This window comes from Bubalus kerabau, chromosome 1 (assembly GCF_029407905.1).
Source record: "Bubalus kerabau isolate K-KA32 ecotype Philippines breed swamp buffalo chromosome 1, PCC_UOA_SB_1v2, whole genome shotgun sequence".
In the NCBI taxonomy this organism is placed as follows: domain Eukaryota; kingdom Metazoa; phylum Chordata; class Mammalia; order Artiodactyla; family Bovidae; genus Bubalus; species Bubalus kerabau.
In genome coordinates this window covers 154,299,156-154,327,152 of record NC_073624.1, presented here as the reverse complement: position 1 = coordinate 154,327,152, position 27,997 = coordinate 154,299,156, and the positions used below count along the sequence as shown (strand labels likewise).

At 48.3% G+C, this 27,997-nt stretch overlaps 2 long non-coding RNA genes and 1 pseudogene across 4 annotated transcripts; 1 reads left to right on the top strand and 2 right to left on the bottom strand.

The window, feature by feature from the left end:
• Nucleotides 1-205: 205 nt before the first annotated feature.
• On the bottom strand, nt 206-10,255 carry LOC129620913 (uncharacterized). 2 transcript variants are annotated; one of them, XR_008698855.1, is made up of 4 exons: nt 10,100-10,255; nt 2,796-2,838; nt 1,905-2,067; nt 206-1,386 (listed from the first exon to the last, which is right to left on the bottom strand). It is a non-coding gene; the product is annotated as an uncharacterized LOC129620913 (long non-coding RNA). The 2 variants fall into 2 exon arrangements; XR_008698845.1 differs by lacking the exon at nt 2,796-2,838 and having other exon boundaries at nt 10,067-10,255.
• A 1,760-nt stretch (nt 10,256-12,015) lies between these two features.
• LOC129656306 (nucleoplasmin-3-like) lies at nt 12,016-14,969 on the top strand (annotated as a pseudogene).
• A 7,696-nt stretch (nt 14,970-22,665) lies between these two features.
• On the bottom strand, nt 22,666-26,649 carry LOC129620943 (uncharacterized). 2 transcript variants are annotated; one of them, XR_008698943.1, is made up of 4 exons: nt 26,517-26,649; nt 25,826-25,989; nt 23,469-23,627; nt 22,673-22,803 (listed from the first exon to the last, which is right to left on the bottom strand). It is a non-coding gene; the product is annotated as an uncharacterized LOC129620943 (long non-coding RNA). The 2 variants fall into 2 exon arrangements; XR_008698938.1 differs by lacking the exon at nt 23,469-23,627 and having other exon boundaries at nt 22,666-22,803.
• Between the last annotated feature and the right edge of the window lie 1,348 nt (nt 26,650-27,997).

The window sequence follows — 27,997 nt, the reverse complement described above, 5'->3', positions numbered from 1 at the left end:
TCATCATACTTACGTCCCTCAAGACCTTTTATATCCCATCAACCTTTGCCTCTCCGGCCTCCTTTCCTCTGCTTGCCTTTTGGCTGTTGGTTTTGCCTCAAATGCCTCTCCAACCACTCGTCTCCACTAAGTGAACACACTAGGAAGGCTATTTGACTCCGGGGAGAGAGCAAACTCATGGGAAATCACAAAGAACAAAGTTCAAGACAGCTCATATTAAAGTGGGCTTTAATGTTAGAAATGTAAACTGATGACAATAGGGAGCTATTGAAAGTTATTCAGCAGAGTAAAAATCTGTTTAACGTAGTGGAGGAGGGCTTCTCTAGGAACAGACTGGATTCACCTCTCCTTACTCCCCTCAGCTTTGGGAAGTCAGTCTTCAGAACAGAGGAACAAGGAGAAGGAGCGGGAGGGAGAGGAGAAGGAGCGGGAGGGAGAGGAGAAGGAGAAAAAGTATCTGTATCTCTGAACCAAGGAAGATCAGAAGAGTGAGCAGGGCAGGGACATTCTTCTACCTCATCACCTTCTTAACCAAAAAGGGAAATTTAATAGAAATAGCAAAAGGTAAGTTTCTTCAGGTAACATGGACCTCCCCTTGGGAGGGGAGAGAGCCAACTCATATACAGCTGGCCCAGAAGTGCGCAAATGATTCCTTCTGAGCACAAGGAGTTTGCAGAAATCAACAGAGAGACTGAGTCTTCTTGGGGTTTCTCCCTGCATAAAGCTCTTCCTGTCCCTGCCCCAGGAGCACCAAGGGGAAGGGAAGGTTCACGCAGTCATCCAGGTTCATCCCATTCCTCAGCCAAGAGAGAGGGAGCTGGAGGACTCCCTGCCTCACCCATTTATTATCACAGCCCCTCTGCCCCAGTTTCCAAAGGCTAGGCCCCATGCCAGGCACTGGGGGCACTCATGACACAGACACACCCTCCAGGAAAGAGGTTCATACTCAGGCATTTAAGGTACTATGTCAACATGAAGTGCTGTAATTGGGGTCCTATTTTCTGAAACCAAAGGTGAGACATGTAGCCCAATTTGTTCAGCACACTCAAGACAGCCACAGGACAAAAGTTCAAATCAAACCTGGGCAACATTCTGAAGTTCTAACATATGTATATGCAGAGTGAGAAGGCTCAACACATATAACGGGATACTTCCTTATCGCCCTCGATGAAGAGGGCGATATTTTATTCCTACTGTCATCTTTGTTATTATTATTATTCTTTGGCAGACGAGGCCTTTTCCCCTAGAGTCCTTCCTCCGTCACATTCCTGGGGACAGAAAGGAAAATCCTGTTTATTTCCAATCAAGGGAGTTGATTCTAGGGTCGGCCAGAACCAGAGAAACAGGAACTGATTCCTTAAATCTTCCAACTCCATGCATCAGCAGCTGAAAGAAGGACAGGGGCCAGTTAACAAAGTTTTATTCACATTCCTCCCTATCCTTAACTGAATTTCTGTTCGGCCTGGCCTCATTTCTTTCAGGCCCAGCCTCTGAGCAGGTTAAGATGGCTGCTGTCATTAATCACACCCCAGCCCCTAGTTCAGACTCACCACATTCAGATTTCAATTAAAAAAAAAAAAAAAAAAAAAAAGGCAGAAGGTCTGCATACAAAATGCTCTTTGTTGCTCAAGCAGACTCATTTCAGCCTAAAAGGGGTTGGGGAAGTATAGGAGAGAGGGGAGTTTTCCAGGGCCCTCTTGGCAGTTTGTGCACACTAGTGAGGCGACTTGAGGATGATCTATACTTCAGAACACCTCTCTGCTTTCCCATTCTGAACAATTCATTTGTTTCATGTATATTAAATGTCATCATAATGCCTGGCATGAGTATTCATTGCACAGACATTAGTATATTATTATTTACTAGTATCCTAATTATAATTACTATTATTTAATTCTCAGCACCTCTGATTTCCCTTCTCTTTAGATCTTAAAAGGTTCTGCTGTTTTCTCTCTACTGAAGTGCAAATATCCACCAGGAGCAGAGAAGGGAGCAGCTTTGGGGAAGCGGTGTGGGAAGGAGCTTCTGCTTTTCTTCTGTGATTTCTGCGACCTGCGCTTACTACTTCTGTAATTAAAGACAAGATAGGAGGAGACCAGCAGGGAGAAAAATAAGAATTTACAAATGAGACTGCTATCTGCTGATGTCTTAGCATTATTTTCACAAATCCTGAAGACAGCAGTGAAAAACAAATCATATTCCCCAATTTGCCTGGAACTTGCCAGACACTCCAGGTCCTTAGCTTGAGCGCAGAAGAGAGTCATCCCTGATGTGGCGACAGGGGTTCAGATTCGGAAAGGGAAAGGAATCCTTGACCAGACGACACTCTTCAACTTTATACTGGCCAGTGGGGAAGAAGGGAGCAGGGTCTAAGGCCCAGTGACCCTTCCAGAATCCCAGCTTGGCTTGACGAGTTTCTGCCACTTAGAGGAAAAACCTCCCCCAACTTCAATTAATATATATAGAATTCACCAGAGAAAGACAAATATCATGCGATATTGCTTATATAGGGAATCTTTAGAAAGGCTACAAATGAACTTATTTACAAAACTGAAACAGAGTTACAGATATAGAAAATAAACTTACTGTCACTGGGAGGTAAGGAAGGGGGAGGGAAAAACTGGAAGATTGGGATGGATACATTCACACTACTATATATAAAATATATAACTAATAAGGACCTACTGTATAACACAGGCAACTCTACTCAGCATTCTGTAATGGCCTATATGGGAAAATAATCTAAAAAAGAGTGAACATATATATTTGCATATGAGATTCACTTTGCTGTATACCTGAAACTGGGCTTCCCTGGCCGCTCAGTGGTAAAGAATCCACCTGTGAATGCAGAAGATGCCGTTTTGATCCCTGGGCCGGGAAGATCCCCTGCAGGAGGAAATGGCAACCCATTCCAGTATTCTTGCCTAGGAAATCCCATGGATAGAGGAGCCTGGCAGGTTACAGTCCATAGGGTTGCAAGAGTTGGGACACGTCTAAGCGACTAAACAACAAACACCACCTGAAGGTAACGTGACACTGTAAATCAATTACACCTCAGTAAAAAAATTTTTTTAAATTATGAGACGTCAGGCATGTCACTTTAAAAAAAGTATATGAACTCAGAAATTGAAGATTCTGATTCGGTAGGTGGTGCCCTAGCATCTCTTATTTTCTCAGGTACTTCAAGCAGTGAGGACTTGTAATCATCCAAACGCACTGTGGCTTCAGACGTCATCTGCTCCAGCGACTGCTGTGGAAACCACGGCTGGGAGAGTGAAAGGAAACAGCCCAAGGTCACCCAGCCAATGAGCAGCAGACCCCAGGCCAGCTCTGTGATCTGCTGAACAAAATAACACAGAATTCCTCCTAAGTCCCAGTAAGAACAGGATAAAGAGACGGGAGGAGCGCCAGAAAGATGCCATTTCACATCTAATCACTTCTTGTCACGTTGTAACCATTTTCCTCATATGGAGCCCCACGCTGATGGATCAGAAATAACATTTTCAAAGTTATATCTGCAAGGAAATGGCTATTAATGTTCTTCCTCTCCTTTTAGAGTGCTGAGGAATACATATTAATTTTCTCTCTACTTATATTGCCTATTTGCAAATTGTATTCACTACCCAGTGCTCCAATTTGTCCTACCCATGAAGAGATTAGGATGAATAAATGTGTTCCTGGAAAGAAAAGAAAAGAAAGAATTTGTCACTGAGATTTATTTTTATAATTATTTACAGGGATTATTTTAGAATATATGGGGGCAATAATAATAACATACATGCAAGGGTTCTGGCGTAATTTACCAATATTAATTCTGCGTCTCTTCTCACTTCTTTGAAAGGAACCCCAGCTCTCTCTGCGGCTCTGAGCCAGGGGCCAAAGAGGTGGCAGCTACACCTGACCTCACCGGTGCTGAGGGTCAGATGAAGGGCTGGTCATGCCTTAGAGTGGCCAACGCCCTGGCCTAGGAGTCCTGGGTTCAAGACCTAGCTCTGTACCAGCCAGCTGGGAGCCCATGCAGAATCTTTCACTCCTAATGGCCTCAGTTTCCTTAAATGTAAACTAACGAATCTAAGAAACTATTTATTAGTAAAATAAAAACACAAGTTAAGTAGGACTTCCTTGGTGGCTCAGCGGGTAAAGAATTCGCCTGCAATACAGGAGACCTGGGTTTAATCCCTGGGTTGGGAAGATCCCCTAGAAAAGGGAACGGCTCCCCTCTCCAGTATTCTGGCCTGAAGAATTCCATGGACTGTATAGTCCATAGGGTCACAAAGAGTCAGACACAACTGAGCAACCTGCGCACATCACACACATAAGTAGGTACAGCTCCCCAAAATAAGGAGAATGTCAACAAATTTCCTGAGCACCTACTACACGACAGGCACCAGGGGCAGAACAAGGACCAAGACAAAGACAGTCCTTACTCCCACGAGGTTTACACGGAAGACACGGGTAACAAGCAGATAAATAATGTAATTTCACGTATGTGAAATACATAATTTCAGGTAGCACTGACATCTGCTATAAAGACAAAAGTAGACAATGCAATAAAGAGTGGGGGCGGGGTGCTAATTTGGGGGGACACAAACCGCACAGCTTCAGATGGCTGTGGGGTGTTCTGGGGAGGCTTCTCTAAGGGGAGCAAAATTGGCGCCGAAGCCTGAATAGTAAGATGGGGCCAGCGATGAGAAGACTTGGTAGAAGGGTTTTCCAGGCCGAGGGAACAGCAAATGCAAAAGCTCTGTGTGTTCTCCCAGTGTCGTGTTGTCGTGTTCTCACTTTGCTGTGCTTGCGTGGTGAACCTGGACTCAAGTGCTTCCAAGGGTAGAGTGTCACCCCAACCAGAAAGATGAGTACCCAAGACAGCCACTCCAGGCTTTGGATGGCTCCTCAGCTTCAGAGCACAGAGGGGCTGAGGCTTCAGGATGCTGCAGCCAGAAGCAGAGACAGGCACAGGCACACAGAGTCCTACAGCCCTGTGAAGCACCTGCGGTCTTCCTGGAGAAGAAAACGCAGAAGCATCACTGACCCTGATAGATGACTACACCGGCACAGACTCTCACAGACACACAGAAGCACACAAACACACACAGACATAAGTGCACTCACAAGAGACACACGCCAATGCTGGATTCATGGATTCCATCTCGTGGTGTGATCTGAGCCCTGAACCCCAATCTGAGAGACACCTTGGTTGCCCATCTACTGCAAACTGGCAGGCAAAGAATACACTTTAGATTTTTGGTACTTATTTGTTTTAGGGTTTTTTTGTTTTTTGTTTTTTCTTTTTGGCCATACTGCATGGCATGCGGGATCTTGGTTCCACAACCAGGGATCGAATCAGTGCCCCCTGCAGTAGAAGCATGGAGTCCTAACCACTGGACCACCAGGGAATTCCCAAATTATTGGTACTTGAACTCGGAGGGTTTATAGCTTATCCTGAGGTAATGGAAATTCATTCATTGAATTCATTTATTCAAAAATATTTATTGAGTGTTGGCTGCATGCTTGACACTAATGTCGGGACAAGGCAGTACAGAAGATAAAGTTTCTACTCTTGCAGAGCTTACTTTCAGTAGTAGTAGCGGTAGTGTTAGTCACTCAGTTGTGTCCGACTCTTTGCAATCTCATAGACTGTAGCCTGCCAGGCTCCTCTATCCATGGAATTCTCCAGGCAAGAATACTGGAGTGGATTGTCATTCCCTTCTCCAGAGGATCTTCCCGACCCAGGGATTGAACCCGGGTCTGCTACGTTACAGGCAGATTCTTTACCATTTGAACTATGGGGAAGACCTAAAGAGGTAGATATAAAAAAGAAAATACAGAATATGTCAGGTGGTGCTAAGTAAGAGAACAATACAGCAGAGAAAAGGGATAAAAAGTACCAGGGGTAGGCGATCCAGTGGTTAAGACTTCATGCTTCCACTGCAGGGGGATGGGTTCGATCCCTGGTCAGGGAACTAAGATCCCACACGCCACATGGTACAACAAAAAAGAAAAGTGTTAGGGGTAGATAGGGTGATCAGAAGGCCCCACTAAGAAAGTGATACGTAGGCCAAGACTTGCCGGAAGTAAGGGAGAACCAGGTGGACAACTAGGAGAAAAATGTTCCAGGCAGCCAGAACAGCAAGTGCCAAGTCCCTGCCAAGCAGGCCTTGGCAGGTTTGGGAAACAGCAAACATGTCAGAGTGGCTGAAGTGGAGTGAGCAAGGGCAGGGTTTAGGGTGGGGATGGGGGACAGATCATCTATCACCTGACAGACTGAAGCTGGGACTTGGCCTTGCTCTCCAAGATGGGGATAAGGAGGCATGAGCGGAGGACCCACATTTTGTAAGTATTGTTCTGGCTACTGTATTTAGAATGGACCAGGGAAGGGAAGGGCAGAAGCAGGGAAATCAAACAGCAGGCTATGGCAAGAATCCAGGAGACAGGGAACAGCACCCTAATACATCTTGAAGATGACATGAACAGAATTTCCTGATGGATATGACATGGAGGGTATGAGAAACACAGGAGTCAAGGGTAAGTCCAAGATTTTGACCGGAGCAATAGAAGGATGGAGCTGTCACACTGAAATGGATGAGCAAATTAAGGGAAGCAGGGAATCGGGATCACTTGACCTGAGAAGTTTGATATGACTTTGAGACAGACAAGTGGAAATGTCAAGGAGAAAGTTGAACATATGAAAGTGAAGGAAACAGATCTGTACCAGAGTTAGAAATTTCAGAGTCCTCAGCTTTTAGATGTCATTTAAAGCCACAAGAGAGGAGAGAGATCTGAAGATTGGGCCCTAGAGTACTAACAGTTAGAAGTCAAGGAAAAGGGGAGGAACCACAGAGAGACTGAGAATGAGCAGCTGGAGAGGTAAGGACAAACCAAAAGCAAGTCAGACCCCAGAAGCCAAAGAAAGAAAGTGATCAAAGGGATGGAGTTCCAGCATAATGACCAATTCAGTCAAGGATCACCAGAGGCTGTTGAAAGCATTGGGTAAACAGGAAATTCACATGGTCTCAATGTATCATTCCACAGATTGCCTATAAATTACAAAGGGAAGAGTGTACCTTTACACTGAAGAGATCTGGCAGTCACCACTTACCCAAGAGTTCAAAGTTGGCATCCAGTGATGAGACAACCTGACAATACAGACCTCTGATGTGATACAAGAGGAAGTACACACCACCCACATGCTGTTCTTGCCAAAATGTTTGGCCAGAGTCTACTCATAGGAAGCAGGCAAATCAAAAAGTGGAACATTCTTTAAGACAACGGTTCTAACTTGGAGGGTATTATGCTTAGTGAAATAAGTCAGATAGAGAAACACAAATATTTTACCTTATCACTCACCTATGGAATCTAAAAAATAAAACAAACTAGTGAATATTTTTTAAAAAAGAAACAGAGTACAGACATAAAAGAACAAACTAGTGGTTACCAGTGGGGAGAGAGAAGCAGGGAGGTGGGGAAGATCAAGGTAGGGAATTCAGAGGAACAAACAACTATGTATAAAATAAATAAGCTACAAGGATATATGTATAGCATAGAGAATACAGCCAAATTTTTAATAATTACAAATGGAACATAATCTTTAAATTTGTGAATTACTATATTGTACACTTGAGACTTATTATAATATTATAAATGAACTATATCTCAATTTTTAAAAGTAAAAAAAAAAAAAAAGACCTTGGGACTAGACTGTCCAAAATGTCATATCGTGGGGCCAAAAGGGGGGCTGAGTGTTCTAGATTAAAATGCACTAATCTTGGGAGTACAGGGAGTTGTACATGGTTGTACACGGTTGTACATGTACTTGGTTGTACATGACAACCAAGAGCAATGCATGATCTTTTACTGGCTATTGGAACTGGGGGAAAAAACTAAAAAGACATTTCAGATAATTGGAAATGTTTTAATTGGAACCTTTTAATGATATAACTGATTATATTAAATTAACATCATTTTTCTCAGGTGTGCTAATTGTACTGAGGTTTCATAAGAGAATGTTCTCTCCTTAAGAGATGTGAGCTGAAGAAATTAAGATAAACATCAAGATGCCTACAGCTTGCATATGATTTGGGATTGGAGGGAAACGTGTGTGTGTGTACGAGAGAGAAAATGACACGTGTTACATGGTAACATTAAGAGCTAAAGAGTCTAGGTGAAGGCACTGGGCATTCATCATCCTGTTCTTAAATTTTTCATAAGTTTGCAATTTTTTTGTAAATAAAATATTGGAATAAAAGAAGGAGTGATTAACCTGTCCAGTGCTACTAAAGGTCAAGTAAACTGAGGACAGAGAATTCACCATTGAGTTTAACAACAGGGAGGTCACTGGTGACCTTGCAGACAGGAAGAGAGCAGAAGAAGTAGGCAAAGGCCAAATCATAAAGAGCTGAACAGACCCCACTGTGAACACAACAGGAGAAAAGTGGTCACGTTTGTGCTGGAGGACCACTGGTCTCACAGTAATGGGAAGGACAGATCAGGAGGGGGCGAGCAGGGACAGGAAAATGTCCTCACAGGCTCTGAAAGGACACTCCCACCCCCACGGAGGGTGGTGGGGGCCTGATAGGAGAGATTGCAAAAAGACTGCAGCCCAATTGCCAAGAGTTGATGTCTGTTTGGGAGTCAGGGGTGAGGGAGCCAAGACTGTGCCATTCACCAAAATAATGGGTTGAGAATTTCTGGGCAGAGGCAGAAATGCAAATGCATTTCTGATGCATTTAAAAGTCTACAAATTCATAAAGATACAGGCACCCCAATGCTCACAGCAGCACTATTCACAATAGACAAGACATGGAAACAACCGAAATGTCCATCAACAGAGGAATGGATAAAGAAGATGTGGTGTATATACACAATGGAATATTACTCAGCCATGAAAATGAATGAAATGATGCTATTTGCAGCAACATGGATGCAACTAGAGGGTATCATACTAAGTGAAGTAAGTGAGAGAAAGACAAATATCTCATGATATCACTTACATGTGGAATCTAAAATATGACACAAGTGAACCTATCTGTGAAACATAAACAGACTCACAGACATAGAGAACAGACTGGTGATTGCCAAGGCGGTGGGGGTTGGGGGGATGGTACAAAAGATTGAGGCTAGCAGAGGAAAGCTTTTGCATATAGAATGGATAAATAACAAGGTCCTACTGTATAAGACAGAGAACTATATTCAGTATCATATGATAAATCTGGAAAAGAACATATCAAAAAAGAATGTATTATATATAACTGAATCACTTTACTGTACAGCAGTAATAACAATACTGTATATCAATCATACTTGAATTTTTAAAATAAGATAAAGTCTACGCACAGTGTGCCCTCCTCTGAGGAAAGCAGGAGACAGGACATCCTAGAATCAACAGCAGCACGAGACAGTTATGTGAGCACAGCACACTTGAGGACCTGGTGAGCCACTCCCATTGCACTCCATGCACCTGCCGTCTGAGCCCAGCTCAGAGTGCTGGGGTGTGCTATGGTGTGACAGTGACCTGGCAGTACCTCTGTTCCTAACGTCTCCTCATCCTGGGGAATTCCTCTCCCCAAACCACTTCCAAGGGCTGCTCACCTTGTTGACAAGTGTTCTCCAATGTTCCAACCCTTGATGACTGCTTTGGGGTCTGAAACATCATTAAAAGGCTCTCCTGTGTGCTTGGCATTGATGCCTGCAACTTGATGTTGTTATGTGCATTTGTTTCTGCCACTATCTTCCCAACTAGGTGGTCAGTTCCTTGACTGTAGGGAACCCAGTTTATATTTCAAAATACTCTCAGCCTTGCCCAGAAGAGGTGATCTATAAACTGGGAAATAGAGAAGGAGAACAGAGGCAGGAAGACGATGAAGGCCAACACTTAACATGCCCCCTAACGGCTCACCGTGCTTGCTGACTCCCAGACATGGGGACCACTTCTACCAGTCTGAGTGGAGCCTCTAAGAGGCCACTGCTGCCAGCGCCCCCAGCTCCTAAGTCAGAACCTCTGGTAGGAAGCCTCCCAGAAACAGCCCACGGTTCTCTCTCCCAAAGCTGTTTGCAGTAAGTGACTCACCCAATTAAGAGCATCTACATAACAAAGCCTCACCGGGCTGCAGAGGTCATGCAGACTGTGAAGTGCGTCTTTAGTGCCTGCGTAGAAGGTTCACTAATTACCAGTCATTTCCACCCCTCAAGAGCCTGTCAGCCTTTGAGATGCAGGGGATAAAAGAATCCCCAAATTCCCACCCCACACCAATCACTCCTCTGTCTCCAACCCGCCCCTGCATTTCAAACCTGTGACTAATTAAGTACCAGGGATGGGCCTCTGCCCACCTGGCTCTGTGCCTGGAGGAAGGAAGGAGAGGAAAGAGGTTGCCTCTGATGGGGAGCAGGTTTTAGTAAAAGGAAACTGGAAGGGGCAAGGGAGCAAAGAGAGTTCTGACAGCGCTGCCTCCTCTCCGTTAAACGAACAGAACTTGTATTGTTTTACCTCTGTTTGTAAAGGTGATAAGGGCTTCCCTCAAATATCAGTTAGTAAAGAATACACCCGCAATGCAGGAGATTCCGGTTCGATTCCTGGGTCAGGAAGATCCCCTGAAGAAGGGATAGGCTACCCACTCCAGTATTCTTCAGCTTCCCTGATGGTTCAGACGGTAAAGAATCTGCCTGTAATGTGGGAAACCTGGGTTCGATCCCTGGGTTGGGAAGATTCCCTGGAGGAGGACATGGCAACACACTCCTGTATTCTTGCCTGGAGAATCCCCATGGACAGAGGAGCCTGGCGGGCTACAGTCCATGGGATCACAAAGAGTCAGACAGAGCTGAGTGACTCAGCGCAGCACAGCATAACGGTGATAAGTGTCTGCGGTAGAAACTACAGTAAGCAGGTAAGAAGAAAGCTAAACTCACTCATAATTCCACCCCCTAACGTGTTGGTCACATAAACACCTTATAGCCTGCTTTCTAGATGACATGCATTTTAAAATTTTTATTTATTTACTTATTTTTGGCCACAGAGCATGTGGGATCTTAGTTCCCAAACCAGGGATTGAACCCTCACCCCCTGCAGTGGAAGGGTAGAGCCTTAACTGTCCTTAACTGGACAGCCAAGGAAGTCCCTAGGTAACATACATTAACCATGGGTGTGTGTATGCCCCTGCTCTTTCATAAATCAGCTTTTTCCATTTCATGAAATACCTCAAAAGACTCTCTCAAAATGGGCATGTGAAAAGAAAGCTGTTGGAGATACTGACCTAGGCTACCAGAGAGACGTGTTTGGGCATCAGAGCATAAGAGGAAGCCAGTGCCAGAATTTATGAAAGCTGAAGGAGGCCACTGTGAGGCAGGAAAGAGCTCTTACCTTTGGAACTCAAGCGACTTTCTCTCTACAAACCTTGGTTTCCTCATCTAGAAGATGAAAATAACACTGCGTGCTTTATAAGATTACTGTGATGATGTAAGGGAAATCATGGTTATGAGTCGGACACGACTGAGCGACTGAACTAAACTGATGCAAGCACTGGATATTTTATCCCTCATTTTAGTAAGTATTCATTTGTGGAACTTCCCTGGTGGTCCAGTGGTTAAGACTCTGTGCTTCCAGAAAAGAAGCCATCTGGTTCAGCCCTAGAGGAGCTTAAAATCTAATTGGGAAGTTGAACACACACATACAAAAGATAAACGATATGAATAGCTTATAAAAGATATCATCAATTAGTAGACAATTAAGTGCCAGATGAGTGGCCCAGACAGTACTCCAGGAATTCAGAGGTAAGAAAGAACCCGGGGGATAATAGTAATAACCACTTTGAGCACTTTCTGTGTGCCAGGCACACAAATGCATTGTTGCATTTCATTTACCCAGTGACTTAAGAGGTAGGTACCATTATTATATCCATTTTGCACAGGAGGAAACTGAAACCTCAGAGAGGTTAAGAACCCTGCCCCAAGTCACACATCTAGGAAGTCTGGCAGTGTGGAATCAAGCAGCTGGACCCGGGGCACCCACCACACTCAAGCACTATGATCTACTCCGATGGAGGTAGGGGAGGGGAAGCCGGATACTACAAAACGGAGCCTCAGAAGCAAAGATGAGACCGAGGAGGGTGTCCTGGTATGAGGAAGAAGATCCCACTCTGGCTGGATGGCCAGTCTGCGTGGGCAGTAGATGCTCTCACAGTAAGAAGGTGGAAGGGGAGGAGCTAAGGCATATGAAACTTTTTTCTTTTTTTTTTTTTTTTTTTGGCAGAACACAGGTCACCCAGGAGGGCTTGAGGCAACAGAAGGTCTGATTAAAGTAGTTTTGGGGAAGTGGGCCTGAGAGGAGACACTTCAGGAGGCTACTAGATGAAGGTGAGGCGGACTGAAGCAGAAGCACCTAGGGGCAGGGGGACCAGCATTCTCCCTAGAAAGGCTTTTTCATTTTCATGACATTTTGAGCCAATCTACATCGGTTTCCATAGCCTCCAGCCTCCTTCTGGCATGTTTACTGACTCATTTCACACTTCAGTTCTGCAAGAGATAGCTCATTCATTCATTCCAGAAGTGCTTGTGAAGCCCCCATGTCAAAGGGAAAATCAATCTTCACAACTTGGTGGCTAGTTAGAAAGGGAAAGAGGCTGAAGATGCTGCTGATGATGCAGCAAAGCTAATCCCCACCAGACTCCCCAATTTCCCCACCTCTCAAGCCTGGTGGAGGACAAGTCTCCACACATCAGCCAGCTACTCAGGCCACTGCTTCCACTTCTCACCCCCACACCCCACCATCCTTGCTGAAAAGGCCAGTCCCCCACCAGCAAATGGCAAAAAGGCTCCCTTTTCTTCTGAAGAAGTAGGGCAGGGAAACTGAAGACATGGCAAGGCCTTTGAGTCTACAAGCAAAACTTGGAGAATGTGGCAGAAGAGCCCCGTGGTAGAAAGAAGGCTCAGTAGCAAAGTTGGGGACAGTGAAAGAAAAAGCTCTGAAGATGTGTTAATGTAGCCAATATTTACTGAATATTGTTGATGTATACAGCAGACCCTGCAGAGAACACAAGTAGGGTGACATCATTTGTGCTTTTAAATAATAAAGGTAAGGGAGAAGAAACAGAAGAAGTAAAGTTAGAAATAGAAACAGAAAAAGAAGAAACACTGAGCCCTGAGACATGAAGCATCCTGGCCAAAGTCAGGGATTGGGGAAAGGATGGAGGGAAAACCTCCTAACAAGCCATGGTTTTTCCAGTAGTCACATATGGATACGAAAACTGGACCATAAAGAAGGCTGACCACCAAAGAATTGATGCTTTTGAACTGTGGTGTTGGGAGAAGACTCTTGAGAGTCCCTTGGACTGCAAGAAGATCACACCACTCAATCTTAAAGGAAATCAATCCTGAATATTTATCAGAAGGACTGATGCTGAAGTTGAAGCTCCACTACTTTGGCCACCTGATGCAAAGAGCCAACTCATTAGAAAAGACTGATGCTGGGAAAGATTGAAGGTAGGAGGAGAAGGGGACGACAGAGGATTAGGTGGTTGGAGGGCATCACCGACTCAATGGACATGAGTTTGAGCAAGCTGCAGGACATGGTGGAGGACAGGAAAACCTGGCATGCTGCAGTCCATGGGGTCAAAAAAAGTCGGAGACAACTGAGCGGCTGAACAACACCACCTTCCATGAGTCTACCCTGTACTCAAACGCAAGACCTCAAATGTTTCAGGCCACCACTTGCCAAAGGAAACATAGCCCAGAGGTGTTCCCCCCACTGGGCCATTGATTGCACTCCACAAACATCTTTTGAGCACTGAAGTGCTAGGCACTTAGGCTACTGAACTCTGCTGAGAAGAATGATTGATTGTCATTCTTGTGACAATCATTGTGACATTCATTGTGACAATGTTGATTGTCACCTAAGGTGGTTGATTTGATAGTATCTCTGATGCCTTAGAAACTTTAATCAAACTCATTGAGTGCCACTGAGGCTTGTGGGGAGAGAAAACTAGAAGTGAAGGGGAGAAATTCTGCACATTCTCAAACCAGAAGGGGATAATCATTTTATTCTCACTGGGCTTTGGTAAGAGGTAAATAACGAAACACTGTGAGGCTCCATAGGACAGTGTAGAAGACCAAGCAGGCATCTCATAAAATCATCTGAACATTATGTTTTCTCACTCAATTCTGGCCTGACTGACTCTCATTACTGAACTTCCCAGTTTTTCTGTTGAAATTGTTGCCTGGCAAGGTTGTAGACATTCAGTCAGACCGCTTAGTGTTGGGGTCCTCACCAGTATCACCCAAGGAGCCCATGGGCACCTCTAAGAAGTAATCACCGTCACGGGGATTTAAGTTGGTGCAGCCACTATGAAAAAAAGAGTGTGGAGATTCCTCAAAAAACTAAAAATAGAACTTCATATGCCCCAGAAATCCCACTCTGGACATATATCTGGACTAAACAATAATTTAAAAAGACAGCTCTTGCAGCAAGGCCATTGGCGCTGCTGCTGCCCTGGTGTTTTTGAGTCAGGAGAGTCGGGTCTGGGTTGGGGGGTCGGGGGAGACGAGGGTCTCTGAGTCCTGGTCCAGTCACTACGGATTGTTTTTGGCTGTGAGCTCTCGGGCCACACCTGCTCTTTCAGCTTCAAGGCAGAAGAGGATGATACAGAGCTCCTGCTGGCTTTGACCATGCTCTGCCTCACTGAGAGAATCATGTGGTAGAAGCCATAGTGCAGAACCATGACCACGAGGAGATCAAAGTCCCTGTGGCCAACCTCAAGTCGTCCTGCCAGCCTATGTTCAGTGTGGATGACTTCCAGCTCCAACCACCCATAACCTTCTGCCTGATGGCAGGTTCTGGCCCCGTGCGGATCACTGGGCGGCACCAGACTGTCACTACAAGCAATGATCTTCCTGAGGAAGAGAGCAAAGAGGAGGGGAGTGAGGAGGAGGGAGCTGAGTTATGCCCCATCCTGCCTGCTGCGAAGCAGAGGGGCAGGCTCTAACCCTCTCTGGTGAGCTAGCTGCCGGCCACATGCACCACACACCACGTTCCTGTACAAGTTTCAAGAATTGTGTGACTTCTCCATTGAAGAGGATGGCTGGTGGTGGGGTGGGGTGGGGTGGGTGGGGCCTTGGTCTGGTGCTAGAAGAGAGGGGGTCCCATTCTCCATAGGGCCTTGGTATTCTAATCATGTACCTCACCTGGGCTTCCCTTTTCTCCAGGAATGGGAGGAACTCTGAACTTCTAGCGTCTCTCTCCTCACTTGCCTATGAGGTCGGAGGTCAGCATCTAAAGCTCAGGACTACACATTTTTAACATTTGTTACATTTTTGGATAAAGGTTGAAATAAAGTGCGGAGTTTTTTTGCAAAAAACAAAACAAACAAAAACACATACATTTCTAGGCTCACAGCAGCACTAGTCACAATAGCCAAAGCACTGAAAAAAACAAAATATCCATCACAGGATAGATGAATAAAGAATATTTCATAAATATGTATACATACACACACACACACACACACACACACAATGGAATACTACTTGGCCATAAAAAAGAATGGAATTAAATCATTTGCAGCAACATAGGTACAACTAGAGATTATCATACTAAGTAAAGTCAGGGACAGAAAGACAAATATTACATGATGTCACTTAGATATGGAATCTAAAATATGACATAAATGAATTTATCTATGAAACAATCACAAAAATAGAGAATAGACTTGGTTGCCAAGGAGGAGGAGGGGAGGGAGAGGGATGGACTGGGAGTATGGGATTAGCAGATACAAACTGTTACATTCAGAATGGATAAACAAGATCCTACTGTACAGCACAAGGAACTATAGCCAATCTCCTGGGATAAACCAAAATGGAAAAAGAATATTTTAAATAGTAATGTATGTATGTGAATAACTGAGTGATTTAGCTGTACAGCAGAAATTAACATAACACACCATTATAAACCAACTATACTTCAATTTAAAACAGATGGAAAGAGAGAAAAGAAGTAGTCACCATCAGATCTGTTTAGAAGCCATCCAAGAGCCAGGCTAGGGCAAACCAACATATATTATTGATTGTGAGTGATATAAACTGGCTCTAGCTAATTTAAGCAAGAAAAGAAACCTATCAAAAGGATATCAGGAAGCTTAGAAAATCAGTAAAAGGTCTAGAAACTCAGACTTGGGAAATGGTAGAAACAGGGGCTCGGAAACAGAGAATGCCACTGATCATACTACTGCAACAGTCTGATTAGACACTGCCTGAGCAGCCGCCACCATCACAGTGGACACAGCAGCAACTGGCCCGTTGCTTCACTGCCTCCCTAGATGGCTAATGCCATTGCACTGGGTTCAATGCTGCTGCTGAGAAGGGTTTATAATCCACCCTAAACCTCCGCTCACCTCTTGAGGAGCCTCAGCTGCCAGGGACAGGGAGAAGGAGGATGCGACCACTTCAGCTTCTGTAGTTGGAAACAGGTCCTTTATTCCAACAAGCAGGAAGCAGGATTCAGATGCTAGGCATAAAAAGGAGATAACACTAAGGGTGAGGGGTGTGACCAAACTTCACTCCCAAGTGACTTTGGAAACCCATACTTCAAGAACCTTTGAAGCCAAGTGTCTAACAGGCTTCTCAAACTGTTTTGGCCCACTGTGTGACATTCCAACAGCGGTACTGCTGTGCTGTGCTAAGTTGCTTCAGTCGTGTCGTGTCTGACTCTTCACAACCCCAAGGACTGTAGCCTGCCAGGCTCCTCTGTTCATGGGATTCTCCAGGCAAGAATACTGGAGTGGGCTGTTGTGCCCTCCTCCAGAGGATCTTCCCAACCCAGGGATTGAACCCACATCTCTGAAGTCTCCTGCATTGGCAGACAGGTTCTTTACCACCAGTCCCACCTGGGAAGCCCCCAGTGGTGGTAACACCAAATGGAAATAAGGTTAGTCAGATGGGACAGGTAAATGATATGCCTGGCTGCAAATATTTTTTAAAAAAATTTCATTGGCTTAAACAAATAGTGATTTTATTTTTCTAATATAACAAAAGTTTTTTGGAGCCAGGTGATTCCTAGAAATTGTTGTGTCCCAGAGACATCAGGATTAAGTCTCTCTCTGCTAGTCTCTTAAACTTTTCCTCATGGTCAAAGATGGCTGCTATGGTTCTAGATATTGTATCCAAGCCCACGGAAGGAAGAAAGGAGAAAGAAAGGAAAGGGAAGGGTCAGAACAACTGCATCATTTCCTTTAATCAAGAAAACAATGTTTTCCAAAGCTCCCCCTCCTACTTTGCCACTGCCTTACTTTTACTTGTGCGTCATTTGCCCAGACTGCGTCACATGACCATCCCTGGCTGTAAGAATCATCAGACAAAATGAAAACAAGATTGTCATGATTGGCTCCCACCAATTTTGCACCACTGCCTAGCCCAGGCACACTGCTACAATGTTAAGCTGAGGAAGAAGGAAGGAGGTGGATATTAGATAACTTAACTAAACTCTGGTATCAGATTTGGGCATTTTAGGATCAGAAGTTGGACACATGAGCACAGGGAACAAGGGCCTTCCAGGAATAAAGGACAGAGAAGCTGAAAAACACAGAGCATGCAGAGAGAACATTAGACTTGACTGGAGTGTAGACAGCTGTACTTTTGATAATCTATCCTACAGAAGTAAAATAATTGATTTCAAGGATATAGACACAAAAAATATATTAGAGGAAAAATTCTGTTAACAACCTATATGACCATCAGCAGGGAAGTGGCTGATTAAGTGAGGTATATCCACTCTGTGGAATACAGGGGATCCTTGACTTCAACAGTTTGACTTAAGATTTTTTTCAACTTTACAGTGATATGACAGTGACAGGCAAACAGTAGAAACTATACTTTGAATTTTCAGTTTCAATTTTTTCCTGGGCTTACTGATACGCACTATGATAGCTTCCTGATGCTGAATAGCAGCAGTGAGCTGCCACTCCCGGTCAGCCCCACGATCACAACGGGAAACACCTGATACAACTATTCTGTACCTGTACAACCTTTATTTCTTTTCACTTTCAGTACAGTATTCAATAAACTACATGAGATGTTCAACACTCTATTATAAAATAGACCCGTATTAGGTGATTTTGCCCAACTGTAGACTTACAAAAGTCTTCTGACCATGTTTAAGGTAGGCTAGGCTGAACTATGTTGGTAGATTGTAGTTGGTAATCCACCAACTACTAGGTTAGTAGATTAAGATATATTAAATGCATTTCAACTGGATGCTATGTTCAACTTCACCAGCTGAACTACCCAGAAAGCTAGGATGGGTTTATCAGCTAACTCCATCATAAGTCAAAGATTTGTACTATGCAGCTAAAGGAATAAATTAGCTCTCTATCTATAGACTCATTTTTTACTGAGAAAGAATGAACAAATTGCAGACAACTCTAGTATAATCATTTTTGTATAAACAAGCAATAACATAAGAGCCCCATACATTTGAGTGTAATTTATATGAGCAAGCCGAGCATGGTGCAGGGACAGAAGTTACACCCCAGGCTGTTAACACTGCATATCTCAGGAGACAGAGTGGGAAATGGAGAGGAGATGAGTGAGATCATGTTTTTCTTTACATATCTTTGAGAGCTTTGCTGGTTGAAGTGAACATAGATTTCATTTATAACTTTGAAATGCAACTTAATCAAAGCTGTTTAAAAGTTTAGAACTAAATTACAAAGTGTCAAGTGTTACATGTGGACAGTGGAGAGTCACTGAAGATTTGGGGGCAAAGGAATGATGGGAGCAAGAAAATTAAGCTGGTAGGAGGATGTATAATACATTAGGGGCAAGAGAGGCCAAGGATACACAGAATAATTAGAAGGTTTGTGCTGTAGCAGCTCAGCCAGAAGATAATAACAGACTAATAATACAGGGCTAATAACACATACCAATAATATGTGAAATGAGAAAAAGGAGCCCAGGCTAGAGCCTTAGGACATACAGGCATGGAGGGTGGGAGAAGCAGTGATGGGGGAGGAATGTCTCCATTAAACTGTGTCAACCAACACATCATGCACTTTGAAAACCAAAATAAATAACTAGAAAACCATAGATATTGGTATATTTTCTTCCCCAACCTCCTTGATCATTGACTTGTTTATATTTACAATATAAAGACTCAGAATAGTCATTATTTTTCCGTGTTTGTGCTATCTCCCTTATTAAAATGAAAAAACACCCCAAGATATGAGACAACAAAGAATGCTTACTGGTAACCCCCAAAAGTGAAGTGAATCCCCAAAGTTATCGTTCATTCAGCACAGCTGATGGTACAAATTAGTGCCCTTTTCTTCATTCATTTCTTGAAAGGACAGCTCCAGTCCCTGCCCTGTCAAGTTACCATCCAGTGAAGAGGAGAGCCTCTCATCAGAAAATCCCATGTGGTGAGTGCAGTGAGCCAGGTGAAGAGGAGGGCAGAAGTTCACTCTAGATGGAAGAGAAAGCCTTAGCAAGGTCCTGAGGTGAGATGCTGTATGGCACCTCTGAGTAACCAAAATGCAGCCACGGGTGGCAAAAGCTCAGAATGAGGGGCAGTAGGAGACAGGAGAAACCTAGTCTGCCTTTTAAAACAATTTTTAAAGATCACTCTGGCTGCTGAAGAGCTAGAAGAGAAACAAGCAGGGGAGCTCAAAGGTCCAGTTTCCCCATCAGACTGGGAGCTGTCCAGGAGTTGAGCTGAGCCCACTTTATTTATTCCTTTCTCCTCCTCTGGGTGGGCCCCTCCTGCTCAGCAAGGCCTCAGATGCAGGTGGGTGCAGTTAACAAGGCAGCACACACTCCCCCACAAGGTAAGTAAAAGCCCAGCAAGATTCCTCTAGGGTGATGAGTTGACTTGCTGGGGGTCTGATGGAAAGAAGGGATGAGGATACGGATGAGATGCCCCGAGGCAAGGCCAATTTCTTCTCTCCATGCCTCAATTTCTTTATCTATAAAACGGCTATTCGTGGTACTTACCTCAGAGTTAATGTTAATTAGTGTCCGACAGAAAACAAACGTTCTAACAGAGTTAGCTTTTGTCTTTAACCTTCCTGAAAGACAGGTGGGACCCTATGGGCACGAAAATGTTTTCCCTGCTGTCTGAGGTATGACTGGTTTCAGATACCAGAGAATGTTCGAGAACCCCTGACCCAGTCAGGTCTAGGAACTACCAAAAGACCAAAGTTTGACAAAGTTTTACCTGAGAGTTTGGGCCAGGGTATGTGCTTGTAGTCCTTTGATTTAAAAATCCTTAGATACAACCTTAGGCAGGGGAAAGGACCTGTCCACTGTCCTGTGAGTCTCGGGTTGTGCGCCAAGGCGCTGCATCGCGCCGCGACACCCGCTGCCCAGCCGGGGGGGTGGAGCCCGGCGAGCCGGGGGCGGGCCGGCGACGCGGAGGGGTGGGACCGGCACTGCAGCCCGCGGCCCCGCCCCCGGCGGAAGTGCCGCTGGGCCCGCCCCGCCCACCGGAGGCTGATTCCCCTCGCCCTTCCCCCGACCCGGTCTGCCCAGCGCAGTTCGGCTCCTAGGGCGTGTAGGGCCGGGGCCCCACCACCAGTCCGAAGAGGAGGCCCCCGGGGCTGTGTATCTGGCTGTCCCGGGTGGTACGTTCTGTCCCTCTCACTCCCCCGCCCTCCCTTCCATTCCTGCGTTACCGGCGCGGCCGCAGGCGCCGCGGGGAACCGCACAGGTAAAGACTCGGCTAGAGAGGGTGCAGGTGTGGGTCCCTCCCAGGCTGGACGGGCAGGGGAGAGCTGACAGCACGTGCCCAGCTTTTTTTTTTTTTTTAAATCAGAGCGATTGTATTGATTGTGGGGCTCGGGGAGGGCGGACGCAGACCCCAGGAGCCCTACACAGCACCGGGGTGACAGAGAGGGCGGGACTGAAGCCCCTAGAGCTTGGGGGCCGTATCATTCGTGTCCCCGCGTCTTGCGCAGGCTCTGTTGTGTCTCAGAAGTGATGAGCTGGTTGGGTGGGGGCGGGTCGAGGCCGCGGCACCGGACGGTTATTCCCCCACCCGCTCCCCGAGGTGACTGGGGTCTGACAGTCGCCCCGCCCGGGTGCGCAGTCTCAGGTTTGCGGAATGAAGATCAATAAAAACCGAAGCAATGGCAACGAACATGAAACACTTTGGTTGTTATTATTTGCGTTTGTTAAAGTATTTTTTTTTAAACTTCCTTCTGGAAAAGGTGGCTAGGATCAGAGCCTCGGAGACGGACTCAAAATGCCCCCTGGGCTCCCGGCAGGGGGAGGGATCCCAAGCCGCGCAAACTTCCCCGAGCTGCTGTGAGGGATCCAGCGGCGGTGGGGGAGCCCCCCAGGGCGCTGGGCTTCCGGATACGGCTTTCCTCTGCGCCTCATTGTCCGCACTTTAGGGCGTTGGTGTGCACCCCCCCATCCATTCGCTTCTCCCCGGTTCACCACCCCCACGCCCCGGGGGCCGCGCCTCCTCCCCTCCCCTGAGCTCTCCCCGGCGCTTTAAATAATGATATTTGCATGCAGGGAGCGATTCATAAATATGTCAGGGCCGGTGAAATATAGGCAACATTTCAAACTTTCTATTTAAAAAACATGAATTATGGCCGCGGAAAATGTGTTCCCATTTAAAGGCGATACGAAGTATTTGGTGTCTCGTCCCCGGGCCCATCCATCACGCAGACAATAAAGAGAGTTTTTCGCCCTGACACCCGCGATTTATGGGCGCCCTTCTCTGCCCTCATCACTCACCCGCCGCGGCCGGCCAGGCGACAGGCCCCGCGGAGAGACCGGCGGCCGCCCCCTCTCCCCCCGCGCGCGCAGTTTGCGCCCTCGTCAGCCCCCCAAGACTACCTCTCCCCAGGGGAAGCGCTGCTCTGGGAGGTCCACGGTGATGGTCTGGGCAGCCAAGTGGGCAGCCCAGTGGGAGACAGAACTACACTCATCCTCTCATCTCCGCGCAAGCCTATCTCAAGGCTGGGATGAGCGGGCAGACGAGCGGCCTTGCGGGCTGGCTCTGCGTCCGGGCCTCGCCCGCCAACCGCGGCAGCGCGGGGGGATGTTTGCAGTGCAGGCAGCAGGAGGTTATTTACGTGCGGTTTCGAGGTGAGGGGAAAACGCTGGGCAGGGGACTCTCCAGGGGGGCTCATTCTGCCCGGGAGAAGGCGAGTTGGTCCCAAGCTTTCTTGAGCCCCGCTGGGCGGACGCTTGTGGGCAAAGCTTTCGGCAACTTTTAGAAAGTCGCCTTCTCCCTGGTGCGATTCCCATAAACGCATCCTGAGCGTCCGCGGCACCTTGGAAACTATTTCTTTCGGGGCAGGGCCCGAGAAGTTGGCGAGAAATAAGGAAAGGGAGGCGCCTTCCTTCGCGTTTCGCCGGGGACCAAGCTCGGCCACCAGGTACCCTCTTTGCCCACCTCCCCACTTTGCGCTCGGACACACCCCTAAAAGCGCGCTGTCGTCTCAAAGCGACCACCGAATCTTTGCTGCAAACTTGCTTTGAAGAAAGTTCGAGCTCCGTCTGCCGTGGAATTTGCTTTCAATTTTCGCCCCGGGCGGACTCGGCCCCGGCGGGTTTCCGAAGCACCGGCAGAGGGTGGGGGCTGCCGGGCACTGCCGACCGGGAGAGACTGCTAAGGCCGAGGGCGCTGATACTCCAGCCTCCCTCGGAGGCCAGACCTGCAGCCTTCTGGGCACGAGGAGCCACCTCGCGTCCTGAGCTGGGCGGATGGGGCGTCTCCACACCCGGGAACCAGGAGCCGTTTCCTGCTGGATGCTTGAGAGCTGGATTTATTCTGATACACGCAGCGCACCCGCAGCCAGAGAAATTACGTCGATTCTAAAAATGACAAGGTTGAATTTATTAGATTAAGATTCATCTGTAAGTGCAGGGTGATGAAAATTATACAAACAGCTCCAAGTCCAGTGTGAACTGCAGGATTGCTTCCGGCTTCGAGGGCATGTAACATAACATCTGAATATTTAGATATGTAGAGGGATATAAAACAGTATTAAATTCTCGGTGTGTGCACATATAGTTAAGTTGGGAAAATTCTGGAGCAAGTGTCATTTTACAGCCTCTGCTTGGGTGTAATCTGGGCTCGAGATAGCGCTTACGTCCAAATAACCACCCAGTGAATATATTCTACAGACAGAGCGAGTTCCGCATCGTCGAGGTGTGCCGCGGGATGTGTACCTCTTTATTTAAATATCTGCGGCGTGGCAGAAGTGATATAAATACATTTTAAAAAAGCAGGCGCGCAGATAATTGAGCCACTGCACGGATACAATATTTCTAGGTAAGGAAATAAATATTACTACTAGGTTGGCTGTGTAAAGTGTGCACAAATAGGGGGGGCTTTCGGGAACGCGTGGTAGGGGCCACAGGTTCTGCAGCTACGGGTGCTCAGCAAGCTGAGGTGGGCTCTATTGGGATACCCGCTGCCTCGGACCTTGGGGCGACTATTGGGAGAGTCTCCGCCGGAACAGGCAACAATGCCGCACCTTGGGGGTTCTCCCAGATAACGCGTGAAGATTCCGAAGCACTGAAGCCAGCACTCCGGGTACCAGGGCCTCAGGTCCTGCGGGCAGCTCCTCCCCCTCGGACACTTCAAGCACACCTTAATTCTGGCTCCACCAGGCTCGAGCAGTGCGCATTTAGGCCTATCGGCGTAAAAGCGAAGAACAGGGCGGGTCTCGCTTGGTTCCGAAGCACCTCAAAACTCGAAGTCAGAGGCCAAACGGAAGAAGGCCACGATTTCACACCCTTATGGAATCCAAGCCGCGCCCGGCCCTTGGAAGGCCAGCTGAGGCTATAGACGCAGTTATCTGGGCGTATTTACTTATGAAATGTTAGGCACCCCCTCACATACTCAGTACAGAGGCCCAGATGCCCCATAGGTCTCCCCTGCATGTTTGCAAAGCCCAAGCAACGCCACCAGCTAGGTCAGAGACATTGCAGCTGTTAAATTCCAACACCAAATGCTAATTCCAGAATAGGGAGCTTGCCACCCTCCACCCATCTCACCACCTGGTCTTTTTTTTTTTTTTTTTTTTTTTCCCTCACCCCTCCAAATACACCCAACACTTAAACAGGCTCAGAGCTTCTGACAGTCCCTGCTTGAGGAGAAATTAGAAGGACTTGGTGCTGAATTCCTGGGAATTGCACACACTCCTGAAGCAACCCTGCCGCAGAGAAGTAACCCGGGCCCTGAGAATGCCCTGCTTCAGAGAGTGTGGTTGCGCTGAAGTGGTATATACCGTATACTGAGAGGGGGGAGAGAGAACAGGAGACATTCCCTGGCTAGTAGAACAAGTACAAATGAAGAGGGGGGAAAGGAAGAAAAGGCTGAGAGCCAAGAAAGAGGCAAAAGAGGAAACAAAAAAGACAAGGGGGTGGAGGAAGAACCAGAGGAGGTGAGCCGAGAAGAGTGCAGGCCTTGGTGAGGCCCAGGGACCAGGCCAGGCGCTGGCAACGGCAAGCCTGGTACCTCCCTGGCGCCAGAGGAGGCTAGTGCCGCCGGGGACCGTCCCCCACCAGCCCAGCGAATCTCGGCTCGGCTCCCAGTCCGGAGGGGCGTGCCTGGGCCCAGTGGCCTCCGCGCGCCCTTTCTCTCCCCACTCCCAGGGGACCACGAGGCGGGGCGGGACGGGGAACAGGGGGTGCCCCAAGGGGCGCGCGCCAGTCCAGGACTGTTTGGACGCTCTGGGCCAGGCTTTCCAGCTCGCCGGGCCTGACCTGTCAGGCGGATTATCTTCGAGGGAGATTAATAGGGGAGGCGGGCTGCAATAATAATCGTTTTGTTTGATGTGACAACTCTGATAGGCGTTGATTTACTTACAAACTGATAGGCTTTTAATTGAGCGCCTCCGCCGAGCCCGAGATGAAAGGGAAGCGGCGGTGAAAGGCGGCCCGCCTGCCCTCCGGCCTCAATACTGATTAGCCATCTCGACAGTGAATAGTTCAAGGCATTTTCAAACTTTTTTCCTCAGTTCTCTCTCTTTCCTTCTCCTCCCACCCCCTCCTCAAATATCTGCCAAGCCCACTCCTTTTTTAGAGAAAACAAATCATTTCCATTGTGTGCAAATAAAATCCACAGGACATCCACGCCAGTCGCCGCTGGGGGTTGGAGGCATTAGGCCCAGCGCGGAGTCATTAATAACTCCCCCTACCCCCACGGCCTCACGGCCTTCGGGGATTTGACCTCCCCTTCGAGGTGCGCAGGTTCGGCTGCTGCAGCCTCCCGAAAACCCTGGGAGTGCAGACCCCCAGGCGCCCCCATGCGCTCGGACCTTCGGAGTTCGATTTTTCGAAGAGCGAATGCGCGAAGACCAAGACCCGCGCGCGCGCGCTGCATCGCGCAGGCCTGAGAGCATGTGCGACCACACCGTGGCACGCCTATTCCAAGGGACACAGGGGCCACTCTCTGGTTCCCCCAGCTGCCGGGGGTAAAAAGAAAGCTGCTGGAATTCCAGGAGAGGGAAAGGACTGAGTCTGGAGACGGCTGGCTGGAGAGCTGGGGAGAGGGGGAAAGGGAGGGTCCCCCGCGGTCACCTCACCTCCATCTCTGGACGCCGCCCCCAGCATTCTGTGTCCGGGCCTCGCCGAGAGGCTGCGGCGACGCGGGGCCCATGGCTGAGCTCGCGGGGCTGGGAGATCTGGGCGACACTTCGACAACCACTAACCCAGTGACTCAGACACTAACAGAGCAGCAGGATACAGGCAGCCTCAAAAGCTCTGCTCTGCAGACACAGAACCGTCCGGTTGTCAGAAACCGGCACCTGGGACTCGCTTCCCAAAGGTTATTTCAGACAGCCTTCACAACTTCGCGTGTGGCCGCGCCACAGTCTCATGGACTCACCTTCCTCCGTTGTCGCACCGGCAGACACTCCAAAGCCCCTTGAACGGAGGTGTGTTATTACACCTAAACACATCCACCGACAAACTCCTTATATACACACCGCCTCACTCCCCGCTTCTCCAAAGTATCTTTAGTCAAGTTACCATGTCATGAAGTTTACCAATCTAAAGAATCAAGAGATAAAATTAAAACGCATAAAAAGAATGCCTACGAGAAATTCTAAAACTCACCCCTAGAAAGTTCTCGGTACCTGTGCGGAGTGGGAGACAGAGACAGAAATGAGGGAGGGAGGGATGGGGTGGTGAGAGTGGAGACCGCGAGCACGCCGAGGGCAGGTCCCAGACCCGACTTCGGCGCCGACGGGGCATCGGCCGGGTGAGCGAGGGTGCAAACCGGGTCTCAAGGCCCGGCCCCCGCCCCCGGCCCCCCCCCCCCCCCCCCGCGCGGGTACAGACTGGCTCCCAGCTCCCCAGCGCTCCCAGCCCCACCATTTATCAAAAGGACTTGACAACAAAAGAAGAGCCGGGGCGGAAAGGGGGGGCGGGGGGGCGGAGAGAGTCAAAGTCCTCCAAATCCTTCCGAGGAAGGGGATGTACCCTTCTCTAGCCCCCTTCCAGTTTCTGCGAGTTTCTGGAGGTCACCCCACCCCCTCGAATTCGCTCCGGACGCTACCAAAGCCCTGACAACTCACACAGAGGCACAGGCATTCATACACACTTCTGCACTCAGATCCAGGTACACAGAGGCACGCAGAGCGCCTCCCCTCTGCCTTCCCAACAGCCCGAGTGACGGTGCAAATCGAGGGGAACGCGGCGGTCCCGCTCCGCTTCCCTGGAAGAGCCGGTTGTTCCCACAGGCAGCCGCCGCGCCCCCACCCCCACCCCACCCACCCTCCCTCTCTGTCTTGCTTCTTCCCTCTGCTCTCCCTGCGCTGGTCAGTCCTGGCTCGGCATTTCAATAAATTCGAGCGAGCAGCCCAGAGTAACCCTGGCTACCAAGACTTCGGGGATGGCAGGGGTGAGGGAGGGCTGGAGAGGGGGCCTGAGTGAGCCTGGAACGTATCTGCCCCAGACACACACGCCAGGCCTCTTCTTCGCAGCCTCTAAGCCCTAGCCACGATGGGGGACGGGTGTCAAAGAACTGAGCCGGGGGTACCCCACCTCTGACCTCCAGAACTCAAGGCTACGTTGGTCATGTGGCTCTTAGAAGCCTCCGAGTTTGGAGTCAGGGCACTAGGGAGGAGGGAGAGGGGGCCAGCTGGCAGCCTGACGACTGCACTCAACGTACCCCGAAGGGACTACCATGGCTTGGGGGGTTAAAAAAAATCTCCCGTGTTGGACGTCGCCACCGCCTGTCTCGGTTACCGAGAGCGCTCGGAATCTTCGCGTGGCCCCAAAGGAACGGAATCCCCAGAGGTGGAAGGGTGTTCTCTCTCTCTCCAATACCTAGAGGAGCGAGGCGCACACCCCAGGCCAGCGCACCCTTCTCAGCGCCCTTGGCGCACCTGCGCACTTTACTCTCACTGTTCATTTTCCTGACACTGAGCGCCTCTTTCTCTTCTTTCATTCTTTTTCTTGGAGCCCCCGCCTCTCATCCCAGGAGGCTGCTCCTCTTTCCCCCTCCTTCAGTTCCCCCTCAGTCTCTTCCTTCCTCTGCGTCTCTCTCTCCCTCTCCCTTTTTCCCTTCAAGTCGCACCCGCCTTGTAATCAGCAACAAAAGCTGACATAAATCACCGGCGGATTGACAAGAGCTGACAAATAACTGATTGATTGCGGTCGAGGAACATTGACAATTGATGGAGGGGTGGAGATGCCCAAAGAACTCGGGAGGGGGGGGTGCGGGTAGAAGAAGAGAGGGTGGCAGAGCAGAGTAAGAATTGGGCGGGGGGGCGCTGAGTGTGAAACAGAGGAAACATGTGACCCCCCTCCTGCCCCAATCTGCGCATCTCCGGGCGTCACGTGGCCGGGAAGGGCGGGGAACCTAGCTTAGAGCCGAGACTTGCCTCCACCGCCTCCGCTGCCCACCTAGCTTCTGGTTTCTCCGCCGCCGAATCCCGGGAAATCAAAGCGGGCGGGCGGACTTCCTCCAACACCCGCTCCCCACCTTTCCTTACCCAGCGGCTGCACCGCAGATTTCAATTACTGAGGCGGGGGAGAGAATACTTGGGGGTGC